Raw genomic sequence first — 14,854 nt, forward strand, 5'->3', positions numbered from 1 at the left:
CTCCCGGTCGCCTCCCCACTGCGCTGCGCAGGCAGAATCCGCAGCCGTCCCCACCCCCCACCTTAGCAACCCGGGGACTGGGCTGTCCTGGGAGGCACAAGCTTCCGAATCCATGGGAACAGAGATGGCCACTTCCTTGCCTAGGAGAGGAAGAAAGGAAGGAGGGAAGAGACATGGAAGAAGCATTTTTATGATTTCCACTGCCGTGACTAAGAATAGAAAGGGGAGGGAAGGTTCATCAAATCCTGTGAGGTTAAGAATTGTTTTCCCACAGCTCCTTAAGAAGGGATGGACAGGGATCGATATTTCCTAAATACTTCTGTCCCAGCCACTGTCCCAGGTACTTTTCCAATGTTCCCTTATTTAATTTTCATAACCATGTGAGGTGGTATCAATCCCATTTAACAGATGAGGAAACAAAGCCTGAATTGGAACTCTCAAAATATTTCCTTTATAACAGTCCATCATATCTTTTTTTTCTCAAGATAGTTACCTTGCCTTATAGGAGGCAGACTGTCATACTCCCAAGCTGAGAAGTATGGTTGCAGTAATTATCAGATACAAATGAGATCTAAAATAGTCACAGTAGCTGTTTAGGCAGCCAACTCCTCCAATCCATGTCCCCCAAAGGAAAAGCTAAATGCAACTGTATTTACTTTGTAACATCAAAGATCGCTGTTATCAAGATAATCCTAGAAACAAAACAGCAGTCTCAATTTGGTCTGTACATTTCTAGTCTAAGTTGTCAGGACAATTACTTCACCATCCTCTCTTTCTTCCAAACTAGGAATCAGGGTGTAGGCTGCCAGGAGTTATCTAGTGACACATGGATCCCTGAAAAAAAATCAAAACAGGGACACTGAAACAGCCCTGTTTCCCAGAGAGCAAAGGTCTGAAGGTAATGGAGTCAGCCTGAGGGTCACCCACTCTATATTCTTAGGCTTGGCTATGAGAATAAATATAAAAAGAGAGAGGGCTGACCTGGGAATACTGTCTGCCCTCCTCTGGAGCTACAAAGGAAGACAGGATGGAAATACACACTTTCCTGATGTTCGAAATTACTAATCCTATTCATGTCTGAGAGTTTTGAGTAATAATTCAAGTCTTCAGGCTTAAACAAAATTAAATAGCTTCTTTAGTACATCCACGGTCAGTTCTGATAGTCAAACCACCTCAGAACCTTCTATTCGTATGTATTCAGAGCAAAGCCACTATTACATCTTCCAATATATTTCCTCTTTTGCTGCTTAGGCCAGTTTTGAAATTGTGGGTTTCCTGAGTGGCTGGGTAAGAAACAGCATAATTATTTTTCTTACTCTATTAGCTTTTCATCTTTCCACAACGTGATTTCTATAAGGGAAGGTGGAAATAGCAAACCTATGTGAAACAAAATGTTAAAGATAGTATGCTTAAGTATAAGCAATTCAAAATGAGATATACAGAAATGCTTCTGTTCAAAGGTTAACACAATTTTGATGATCGTTTCCATTGCCTAGATTTCCCCAATCTTCTCCAGTTTGGGTTATATTTAAGTCAGTAAGGTGCTGTTACAGTTTGGGATCTACAGGAAGTAGACTCTGAGACAGAGCTTAGCATTCAGGATGTGCATGAGGGAGTGCCCTTGGGACAAACCCCTGTGGGAGGGAAAGGGAGGAACCCGCCTGGGCAGAAGGAAGAGTCAGCAGGGAAGTGGCCCCCTCCTCCACAGCTTCAGCCAGCCCCGTGGAGAGCCCTGGGGCTGAAAGAGCCTGTCAGAGTTGTCCCACGGTGACCTGAAATGGCTGAAGCTTTATACCCTCACCTCGGTGGGGTGACTTCCTACAAGACACTCTCTGCAGCCAAAGGAGCTGACAGCTGGAGGCTCTCTGCCAGCAACACTCCTACAGCTGGAGCAGAGTCCTTCGCTGAAGGGCCTCTGAACAGCACAGCTCTGTATCCACCACTCATGCATCTCTGTGGTGTATCCCATACATCTGAAACATTTTGCATAGTAAATGAAACTGATTTCAGTAAATTGCTTTCTACCCATATGGGGTTTTCTGACAAACTTCCATAAATCCACAAATGCGACACAACTCTCTGTTTATGTGTCCCTTCCTTCTTTATTTGTATCTTTTCTTATGCCTTGTACCCTGAATATACCCTTCCCCTTTTCTTCATTCATTTTTCTTTTCTCTCCTCCTCGCATTCTGGAGGCTTTCAGAAATTCCTTCTATCTGCTGTTTTCCCCCTACTACGACTTTTTCTGTCTTCAGACGCTTTCGCATGACTGTTACATTTAACTAAACCATTGCAGGTCATTTTTCATCATGGAAAAAAATTGTGTACGCAGTGATGGCATTAGTCACAAGTGGGATGGTCACCATCTTTATTATGGTAGAGATTCCATACTGTGATCTGAAGCTAATCACTGCGAACAAAGGTCTTACCCATGCAGTTTTGGTAGCGGGATTTTCATATACCTAGTCCTACCTTCAAAGTGACACTATTGGACTAAAGCAGTAATAGCCAGAAAGTTGTATTAAAACAGTAGTTCTCAAAACGTGATCCATTGACCTCTGGAGATTCCCCAAGACCCTTTTGGATGTCTGCAAGGTCAAATCCATTTCTACAACAATACAAAAGCAGGGTTTACTTTTTTACTGTATTAACTTGGCACTGATGTTGCTAAAACAATAATGGGTAAAACTTCTGGCACCTTAGCGCTTATCAAGACAGAATACAAAATTGTACTATTTTTTAAAAAAAGAAAACAAAAACTCTACTGCCCTGCACAGTAAAAAAAGAAAAAGAAAAAAAAAGAGATAGAAAGACAAAAGAAAAGAAAAAGAGCCAGTCCCACTTAGCAATATCATTGATGAAGAACTAAAAATTGTGGTTATTGTTAAATCTCAATATTTGGAGCACATATCTTTTTTTAATTAATTAATTAATTGACTATGTTGGGTCTTCATTGCTGCGTGAGGGCTTTCTCTGGTTGAGGCGAGTGGGGACTACTCTTCATTGTGGTGGCTTCTCTTGTTGCAGAGCACAGGCTCTAGGCGCATGGGCTTCAGTAGTTGCAGTGCATGGGCTCAGTAGTTGTGGCACACGGGCTTAGTTGCCTCACGGCATGTGGGATCTTCCCGGCCCAGGGCTCGAAACTGTGTCCCCTACATTGGCAGGTGGATTCTTAACCACTGCACCACCAGGGAAGCCCAAAGTGGGCTTCTTATAGGTAGCATATAGTTAGGTCTTGCTTTTTTATCCAGTTGGAAAATCTCTGGCTTTTTTATGGGGTATTTAGACTACTTATACTTACTGTGATTATTGATATGGACAAGTTTAAATGTATCACTCTGCTATTTGTTTTCTGTTTGTCCCATCTGTTCTTTGTTTTTACCACTTTTTCTCATTTATCTTGGATTAATTGACTGTTGTTTATTATTCTATTTTATCTCCTTTGTTAGCTTGTCAGCTACACCTCTGTTTTGTTTTTAGTGGTTGTTTTAGGATTTATAGAATACATCTTTAATGTGTCACTATATATCAAGAATTATTGTATCATTTAGTGTATAGTACAAGAATGTTAAAATAGTATGGTTCTATCTCCCCTCTTAGTCTTTGTGCTATTGTTGTCAGATATTTTACTTCTAAATATGTTATTTAGATATTTACTTCTAAATATGTTATTAACCCTACCATACATTATTATTATCTTTGCATAAAGCAATTAGCTTTCAAATAGATTGTTAAAATAAGGAGTTGCCTTTTTTTCCCCCTTTTTTTCCCCTTCTTTTGTGTAGATGCATATGTTCATCTGGTTTCATTTTCTTTCTACATAAAGTATGTCCTTTAACATTTCTTGTAGTTCAGGTATGGTGGTGATTTCTTTATGCTGAAAATAGATTTTTTATTTTGCCTTTGTTCCTGAAAGATATTTTTTCTCAGTATGGCATTCTATGTTGACAGAATTTTTTCTTTCACTACTTTAAATATGTTGCTCCAATGTCTTCTTGCTTGCTTTGTTTCTGATGAGAAATCAGCTGTCATTCTAATCTTTGTTCCTCTGCATGTAATGTACCTCTGTCTTAAGATTTTCTCTTTATCCCAGTTTTAAAAAAATTTGATTATGATATGCCTTCATGGAATTTTCTTTATGTTCTTGTGCCTGGGGATTCATAGAATTTCTTGGATCAGTGGGTTTTAAGTTTTTTCAGCAAACTTGGAAAATTTTAGCCATTATTTCTTGAAATATTTTTATGCCCACTCCTGCTTTGGGGACTCCAATTACACACATATTAAATTGTATGAAGTTTTCCAACAGTTCACCAGTGCTTTGTTTATTTTTTCTATTTTTTCCTTTGTATATGTCATTTATATTGTTTCTATTCCTGTCTTCAAGTTCACTAATATTTTCTTTTGCAGTGCCTAATCTTTGTTGTTAACTGCTGTTAATTCTATTCAGTGTACTCTTCATTCCAGACATTGCGTTTTTCTTCCTCTGGGTGCTTGACTGAGATTTTTTTTTATACTATCCATTTCTCTCCCTAACATGCTCTTGAATATATGGGATATAGTTATGACAACTGTTTTAGTATCATTGTCTGCTAATTTTTCTTCTGTCTCATCTCTGTGTCTGTTTCTGTTAACTGGTTTTTCTCCTCATTATAGGTTCCTACTTCTTTGAATGCCTGGTAATTTTTTTATTGGATACCAGAAGTTGTGAATTTTACTTTATTGGGTGCTGAGCATATTTGCAGTCCTTTAAATATTCTTCGTCTTTGTTCTGGGACACAGTTGAGTTGGAAATATTGAATAGTTTGGTCTTCTGGAGGCTTGCTTTCCAGTTTTCTTGAATTGGGGCAGAGCAGCCTGTAATCCAGGTATAATTTGACACTTTCCTGAAGTAGTATTCGCTGGATATTCTACTTTTGCCCTGGTATTTTGAGGTTTTTCCACTCAGACTGGTGGAAACACAAAATACTCCTAACTATATCTGTGCTCTAGGGCTTGTTATGCCTGCTTCTTTTTGGTAGATCTTTCCCTCACCTTGAGCAGTTTCCTCACATGAATGTGCTGATTGGTACTCAGCTAAAGACTTATTGAGAAACCTTTACTGATCCCTGAAGCGCTCTCTCCTTGAAGCTCCCTCTCTCTCCTCCCATACTCTGCAAATTTTAGCTACTGGACCTTCCCAAATTCTCAACTCTGTCTTTTCATCTCATGGAGACCACCTGGCTCTGTTTGGGTTTCTCCCACCTGGAAAATCTCTCAAGGCAGCAAGCTGGGGAAAGCATCCAGCTCATCTCATTTGTTTTCCTTTTATGACTGTCCTGTGATGTTGTTTTCCAATATTTGAGCATCATATAAATATATATATATTTGAAGATAGGATGATAAATCCAGTCTGTTATTCCATCTTGACTGGAAGCAGAAGTTGAGATTATGAATCTTTTTATATTTTGTATGACAAAATGGGAGGTACAAATAAAGTACTTCTGCTACATACTGAAAGACAAACATTGTCTCAAGGAAAAGTACATGTACAATTGTTTGAGATGTGAAATGAGCTATCAGCTTTTTTCATAAAATTCTACTTTTACTTGAAAGAATAATTGACTGCTATCCTGATTATTCAGACTTGGCTATTTGGCAGACATTTGTTTGAAAATGAATCAAGCGTCCCTATGCCTTCATGGACAATAACTGACAGTATTTGTTGTCAATGATAAGATTACATCTTTCAAGTGAAAACTAGAGTTTTGGAAAACTTGTATCTGCTACCATAAGCTTGACAATTTCCGTGTATGTAACAACTTTTCTAACAAAGTCAGTTATTTTAACAAATGTGATTTTTAAAATAATTTATAATGAAATGTTCAACATTTGGAATATCTGTATAACTCAGTGAACCAATATTTTCCAAATGCTCCATGTCCAATCACAGAGAAAAGGTCCATTCAAAGTATAAGAGAGACCAATGGATTTTAATGTAATGGAGTAAAAATGTTTATTTACACAGTTTCAGATTCTGCATTATGACTAACTTTTATGACATTATTTATAATGTTTTGTTTTAATAACAAAAATGATTATCCATAATTATCTGAAGAGGTGATTAAAATAATCCTTCCTTTTCCTACTACATATCCATGTAAGGCTGCATTTTCTTCATATACTTCAACCAAAATAACTTGTCATAGTAGATTGAATACATAAACAAATCTAGTTGTTTTCTCAGAAGTCAGTAACATTTTTTAAATGTTAAAAAGTGCCAATCTCATGAAATCCATTTTGTTTTAGAAAGCATAGCAATTTTTTTCATGAGAATATGTTATTTAATTTGTAATGCTTCTGTTGTTTTAAAATAAATCCATAATTAAACATTTACAAAATGCCTGTTTTAATTTTCAACACAATAAATATTAATAGAAATAACCACACAAACAAAAGCTATTAGAGGCCATCAGTAACTGTTACTAATGTAAAGGAGTAAAACATTTGATAACTCCTCTGTCAAGACTATCTTACCCAGGAGAAATAAAACATTAAGCCAATGGTTTTAACTGTAACTACATATTGGAATCAAAAAAGCTTTTTTTTTTGTTTTTTTAATGAAGATGCCTGGGTGTCACCCCTAGAGGTTCTGATATGATTAGCTGGATGCGTAGTGCAGACATCAAGCTTCTTTAAAACTCCCCATGTGATTCTAGCAGGGCTGAGAATCACTGCATTAATCACACACTCTGAGAAATACATTAGCAAAAACCACGGAGAATATAAAGAGGCCCACATTATATCCCTGCCTAAATCTGTCCACCTCTGCTTTCAATAATGGAATAAAAAATTAAAATGTTAGCTTCCGCAGTACAGAGTCAGACTTTTGCTGTTCCCTAGAAATCTCAGGAATCCAGATTTCCTGTAAATCTTCCCAATTCCTTTCACCAGATCAGAGGTCAAGTCAAGGTGGCAACAAAAGTTAAGAAAAAAGTCTCCTTTCCTCTGCTTTTCTCCCTTCCCAGCCCTTTAGAATAACAGTTCATGCTCCCCTCAAAGAGGGAAAGAGAACATTCCCCACTTTCCCATAAACCCTGATTCCTTTCAGCAACACTAATCTTGGCCCCAAACAAAATTCTTTTCACTCCTTTACTAATTTTGTCCTGCCTTTTTTTTTAACCAGTTTTTCTCTGTGGGCTCTGAAAACCAAAAGTCTTCAGGATCTAAAGAAGTGAATCTCTAGTAAGGAATTTTAATCCATTCAAGGAGATGAGGGCAGAGAGAATCAAAAGATGAAGAACCAAAGAGAAACTTCATCTCTTTACAGCTCACAGAATAGACAGCTCTGATCTATACAGTACCAAAATTGACTGTAATGTGAAGGTTCAATCAACTGACTGTTATGGAGAGTATATATACATAGTGTATACATTTTCACTTTTTATTCAAAAAATTCTGTCTTTTCCTTTTTCTTTTTTTCTTTTTTTTTTTTTTGCACCTTATAGGATCAAATAGGTGAAAGGGCACCAATTTCTGGAATATATTAATGATAATATGTGGAAGACAAAAAGCTGTTAGCTTGAGAACTTGTTTCCATTCAAAGGTACTAGCTAAATTTTTATGGTGTAAGTTAAAAATATGATTAAAGAGGTTAGGTGTGTCAATAATATGTTTTTCAGATCCTCTAATTCTATAAATTCATATGATGAGAGATATTATTATCCTCATTGTTACTGTTAAGAAAATTAAAGCACAGGGAGGTCACATAACCTTCCCAGTGGCATGCAGAGTCAACTTAATGCAGGCAGTACACTTTTACTCTAACCTACCTACAGGCTTTTCCAGTTTCAAAGGAGAAAATTTGAGCAGCTAGTAAAATCTAATTTTGAATATGTTGAGGTGTTTACTGAGTGTAAAACCAGACACCTTTGAAATTACTTTATTTCCAAGTTTTAATCAGAATACTCATTTTCTATTGCTTTCTCTCCTTTAATAAGATGTCTAATACCATGTGTACTAGAAGGGAAAAAGTGGATTTTTCTCAAAAAAATTTAAATACTAAAATGTAAATTAATATAATCTAAAGTCCAGACCAAAACTGTTGGTTGTCTTTTGCTTTGGGGTCATTTATGGGTTTTCTGAGGTATTACATCCTATTTATCTATGTTTTAATGACAGGAAATTGTGAGGATTATCTACTGATCAGGCTACACAGACCACAATCATGTTTAACTGTAAAAGCACTCTTTCTCTCAATTTTGCAATCGTGAAGCAGTATTAATTGTGATTGCTAATTAGGCCCTTTCTGACTTTTCATGAAAGAACAATCGTTTGAAGAGTAATTTTCAAGTCATATTTTAAAAAAAAGGTTTGTTTTTAAGATTCAGTTAAGCTGAGCAGTCTCAAATGAAAGAGGAAGAAAGATTCTAAAACCTCTTTCCACAGGATTCAAAAATAGAATGTTAAGAAAGCAAATAAAAATGACACAAATTCACAGAAAACAGCAGTGGTCATTAAAAAAAACAAGCTGACTATGCCACACAGTTATTAATAATAATAGAAAGTTGCAACATAGTACCATAACCCAAATTCTGCCTTAAACCACATATGTTCCTATATATACCTTCATTTTTGCCTAAATTTAGGATTAAATTTATGCTGGATGAATAACCAAATTCTGCCTTAAACCACATATATTTCTATAAATATCTTTATTTTTGCCTAAATTTATGATAGAATGAATGTATGCTGTTTGCTTTATTTATATATCTGAAAACATTAGCAAAGTATTTTGAGTGTTTTAGTAATTCTAAGGCAGCACAGACTGTGATCATAAAAAATCCTTTCAACCCTACCATTTATATGCACTCCATTGTTCAGACAGTAATAAATTAGATGAACTAATTCACCTTCAATTTTAATGTTTTAAAAAGCATTTCAACAGAGCTCATCATCAGCACCAGGACAAGAATATACCTAAATTTCCCTTTAAAAGGAGCTTAAATTATTCAGCGTATAATTTTAGTAAGACTAATCCCCTTCTGTCACTAGCCTTGATCTTTTGTGGTTTTCACACAAAAAGTCACATATATTTGTTATGGTGAACAATAAAGTTTGAATCTAGAGATCTGTAAAAAAGCAAAAGAGATTGAATAATTGCCTTTCATAATATCTTTGTTTAGTTCTCAAAGAAAATCCTTCTACTAGTCCAGGGTTAAATATGTATTACAATTAGGAAGAAGCAAAGTTGTAATTTGAGAAAGTGTGCTGGGAGGAAATTTCATAAGCAACGGAAGTGGCCATAAGAGAACTGTGCATCTTCATTCTCCTCTGAGTCAAAATGGTCCCCTTCTTTCTTTTTTTTTTCCATAATTTATTTTATTAAAGTATAGCTGATTTACAATGTTGTGTTAATTTCTACTGTACAGCAAAGTGATTTAGTTATCCACATATACATATATTCTTTTCCATATTCTTTTCCATTATGGTTTATTACAGGATACTGAGTATAGTTCCCTGTACTATGTGGTAGGACCTTGTTGTTTATCGATTCTATATATAATAGTTTGCATCAGCTAATCCCAAACTTCCAATCCATCCCTCCCCACCCCCAAAATGGTCCCCTCCTTTCAATTCTACTCTTCGAAGAGAGAAAATGAACAGCAATCGGAAAACAAGCTAATGGCTCAGACAGGAAATACATGACATTCAGGACCATAACATGTATATATAGGATACAGCAAAAATTATTATTCAGGATTTTTAGAGACTGAAAATATGAGGGAAACATGGTATAGTAGCTAGATAATAGCCTGATTACATATATCTCTGTATGCTGGTATTTCATGTTCGTCTTTATTGTTATGCAGCATTACATAAACTATTATTTTATAGTACACACGCACACACACACACACATCTTTAGCATATGCTTTTATGTGTAAAAGACTTTGATAATATAATCCTTACAAGAGCAGGGACCTGGCAACATACTAAGTTCTTAATGTGAATGTGAAAATAAATACCTTATGATTATTCAAAGTAGTGCCTACCAGAAATATGAAGAAATATGTGATTCATCATAGTATGTAATAGTACAGCTTAACCAATAACAGCAGACAGACAATGATCTTCCCTTGATCCTGTTACCTTCTTTAATTATTGCCCTTTCCCTTCACTTCCGTTTTTAATATAATTAACACCATTAGTTCTCAAATGTCAGTTCCATATTAATGCCTGTCCATGACTATGCTTATTCAGTCTGTTACAAAATGAGAAAATTAAGAAAACGATGTTTTATTAATAAAGTAATTGTATTTAATCAAAAAGCTTTATTTATTTTTATACTCTTCCTTCATATTTGATGTTATGTATTTTAATTAACGTAATAATTGCTGTAGATTCCTGAGTTTGTTTTCCATTGTCATGCTCTGTTGCTGTTTAGTTGTGGCAAAGTACACATGCATAAAATTGACCATCTTAACCATTTTAAGATTATAGTTCAGTGACATTAAGTATATTCACATTGTTGTGCAACCATCACCTCATGCATCTCCAGAACTCTTTTCATCTAGGAAAGCTGAAACTGTACTCACTAAACTATAATTCCCCATTCCCTCCTGCCTCCAGCCCTTGGCAACCACCATTCTATTTTCTGTCTCTATGATGAATTTGATTGCTTGACTATTCTGGGTATTTCATGTAAGTAGAATCATACAGTATTTGTCTGGGGTTTTTTTAGAGTAATCTATTTATTTGGTGTTCATAAGGGAGAATTATAGGTAGAGTTTGCAATGCTATTATTTAAACTCTTAGTAATGTTTACATTAAATGAGTATAAAATCCTTAGCACATATGTAAATACTTAACAAATTAGTTATCATATATTGCCTTGGATGTATTTATCTTTTTGTGACTGGTTTATATCACTTAGCATGATGTCCTGAAGGTTCATGTTGCAGCATGTATCAGAACTTCCTTCATTTTAAAGATTGAATAATATTCCATTGTATGTGTATACCACATTTTAATTATCCATTCATTCCCTTGGGTGGATTTTGCTGTTATGAACATGGGTCTCTTTGAGATCCTGCCTTTTTAAAAAAAAATTGAAGTACTGTTGATTTACAACATTTTATTAGTCTCAGATGTACACCACAGTGATTCAATATTTTAATACATTATGCTCCTTTTAAAGTTATTAGAAAATATTGGCTACATTGCCTGTGCTGTACAATGTATCCTTGTAGCTTATTTATTTTACATATAGTAATTTCTCATTTTTTATATTCATTCATTTTATATTTTGGTTCCACATATAAATGATAACATACAGTATTTGTCTTTCTCTGTCTGACTTATTTTACTAAGCATAATACCCTCCAGGTCCATCCATGTTGCTGCAAAGGGCAAAATTTCATTCTTTTAATGGCTAAGTAATATTCCATTGTATATATATATATATATATATATACACACCACACCTTCTTTATCCATTCATCTGTTGATGGATACTTAGGTTGCTTCCATATATTGGCAATTGTAGATAATGCTGCTATGAACATTGGGGTGTGTGTATCTTTTCAAATTAGTATTTTTGCTTTCTCCAGGAGTGGAATTGCTGGATCATATGGTATTTCTATTTTCAGTTTAGTTTTCTTTCTTTTTTTTTTTTTTGGAAACTTCCATACCGTTTTCCATAGCGGCTGCACCAATTTACACTCATACCAAGAGTGTACGAGAGTTCCCTTTTCTCCACATCCTCACCAACATTTGTTATTTATAAACTTTTTGATGATAGCCATTCTGACAGGTGTGACGTGGTTTTGATTTGCATTTTTCTGATGATTAGCAATGTTGAGCATCTTTTCATGTGCCTGCTGGCCATCTGTATGTCTTCTTTGAAAAAATGTCTTTTCAGGTCTTCTGCCCATTTTTTAATCAGGTTATTTTCTTATATTGAGTTGTATGTGCTGTTTATATAGTTTGGATATTAACCCCTTAGTCATCATACCATTTGCAAATATTTTCTCCCATTCAGTATGTTGTCTTTTCATTTTGTCAGTCGTTTCCTTGAGACCCTGCTTTCAATTCTTTTGGATATATACCCAGAAGTGGAATTGCTGGATCACATGGTCATTCCATTTCTAATTTTCTGAGGAACTGCTATCCTGTTTTTCATAGCAGCTGCACCATTTTGCATTCCCATCAGCAGTGCATAAGGGTTCCAATTTCTCCACATCCTTGCCAACAATTGTTATTTTCTGATTTTTGACAGCAGTCATCCTGATGGGTATGAGGCAGTATCTTATTGTAGTTTTGATTCGCATTTCCTTAAGGATTAGTGATTTTGAGGTCTCGTTTATTTTAATGTTCTTAGTTGGTAAAACAAGAAATTGGCCACTTTCGGTTTTTTGTAAATTTATTGGTCCTTGAAATCTGAAAATCTGAGAACTACCAGTGTACTTTCTATGTCCTCTTTTTATCTTCTGTTTATCTCCTAAATTCATTGCAGTTTGGCTTTAGCCCTCAATCTTCTCCTGGTACCTCTCTCACCAGAGTCAACAAATTATTAACTTACTATTGCCAAATAGGATGGACCTTCTTCAGTCCTTATACGATTAGCGAAAAGGACAGAGGCTGTAGAATCCGCCTCCTTCCACATCATAGGACCTCAGTAAATTTAATTCCTGTCCCTGGTATTTCTGCAGGGTAATTTCATCCCTTCTCATATTTTCATTCTGCGCCCTACACAATGACTCCCAAATCTCTAGTATTCAACCATGTCTCTGGAGCACTAAGACTGTGCAAGGTACTCTGCAAGGGACAGAGGAAATTAAGTATGGCTCCTGCTCTCAAGGAGCTTAAAGTTTAGTAAGAGAGAGTTGTGCCATAAGGAGGCACAGGAGCTATGAAAGGAACATGTTTGGAATCACAGACATGGAGAACAGACTAGTGATTGCCAAGAGAGAGGGGTGGGGAGGGATGGAGTGGGAGGTTGGGGTTAGCAGATTTAAGCTTTTAAATATAGAATAGATAAACGAAAAGGTCCTACTGGATAGCACGGAGAACTACATTCAATATCCTATGATAAACGATAATGGAAAAGAACATAGAAAATATGTGTGTGTGTGTGAATAACTGAATCACTTCACTGTACAGCAGCAATTAACACAATATTGTAAATCAACTATACTTCAGTTAAAAATAAATATGAAATTAACATGATGTTTGGAGCGAAAACAAAGGAATGTCTACTCCCATCTGACCTGAAGTGGACAGGAAAGGTGGAATAGAGGAGAGCTTGAACTGAATGAATCTTGGAATTGCTTACCAGGTGGGAAAGGGGGAGGCGAGTATTACCTGAGCAAAAACACACTGGGGAGCTGCCAGCAGTCCACCACTGCTTAAGGTGCTAGGGATGTGGGGAATGAGGAGAAGCATTAAGAGCAAGCAGGAGGAGGTACATTACATGCTATGTTAAAAAGTCTGCACAATAAAGACATTGGTTAGCTATTGATGAATTTTAGGCTCAGGAAATCATATGATCAATTCTGCAGTTTAGAATTCACTTTGATGGCAGAGTGGATAGTGGATTAAAGAAGAAAAGATTCAAGGAGAGATATCTCTTCGATGGTCATTTCAATAGATCGGGTGAGAGCTAATGAAGGCCTGAACTGAGACAGCAGTCATGGAAAGAAGAACCAACACTGAAATGTGATAGTATGAAATTGGTGGGACTTGGTCACCAATTGGATTTAGAGAACAGAGAAAAGGAGTTTAGGTGATCAAGAAGTTTCTGTCTTGGATGACTGAACAGGTGTTAGTACTAAGCACTAAGAATGGAAATACAGGCACAGGAAAAGGTTTCAAGGAAAGGTGAGTTCATTTAGGGATGCTTCAAATTGGTGATATCTCTGTGGAACATTCAAGTGGTTGCAGAAAGAGATCAAGGCTAGAGATACAGATTTGTAAGACAGAGGTTGAAGCCACGTGTAGCAGATGTAGCAAGTGCCCTGCCAGTATCCTCCCCTACACTTACCATCCTGTGCTTGCCCACCCAAGGGCTTTCAACAGCAAGCACTGTGACTCTATTGGGAGCTGGGTAGGTGGGCCTGCCACCTCTGAACTGGGGAGTGACTGCTAACAGGTGAGGTTTCTTTTCAGGGTGATGAAAATATTCTGAAATTAGATAGTGTGATGTTGTGTAACTTTGTGAATATACTAAAACCAGTAGATTGTACACATTTAAAAGGTGAACCTTATATCTCAATTTTAAAACAATGTGTGAGAAAAAAAAATCCTACAGCTCAGCTTCACTGGACTATTTGATCCACAAATGTGCCCCACATTTTCACACCTATGCACCTTTTCTCCTGTTGCTTCTACCTAGAATTTTGGTTTTCTTTTTTTATAACAGTTTTATTGAGATATAATTCACATACTATACAAGTCACTTTTAAAGTAAATAGATCAGTTTTTAGTGTATTCAGAGAGCTGTACAGCCATTGCTAATATCTGATCTTAGAATATTATCATTATCATTAGCAGTCACTGCCCACTCCTCCTACCCCAACCTGCCAATAAACATTAATCTATCTTCTGTCTCTAAAGATTTGACCATTTTGGAAATTTGATATAAATAGAATCATATAATATGTGATCTTTGTGGCTAGCTTCTTCCATTTAGCATGTTTTCAGTATTCATCATGTTGTAGCATATATCAGTACTTCCTTTCCTTTTATTGCTGAACAATATCCCATTATATGAACACATGACATTTTGTTTATCCATTCATCAGTTGATGAGCTTTTTTTTTTTCCCCCCACTTTTTGGCTATTATAAACATTCATGTACAAAGTTTCTTTTTTCTCC

This window comes from Hippopotamus amphibius, chromosome 7, assembly GCF_030028045.1.
Source record: "Hippopotamus amphibius kiboko isolate mHipAmp2 chromosome 7, mHipAmp2.hap2, whole genome shotgun sequence".
Taxonomy (NCBI): domain Eukaryota; kingdom Metazoa; phylum Chordata; class Mammalia; order Artiodactyla; family Hippopotamidae; genus Hippopotamus; species Hippopotamus amphibius.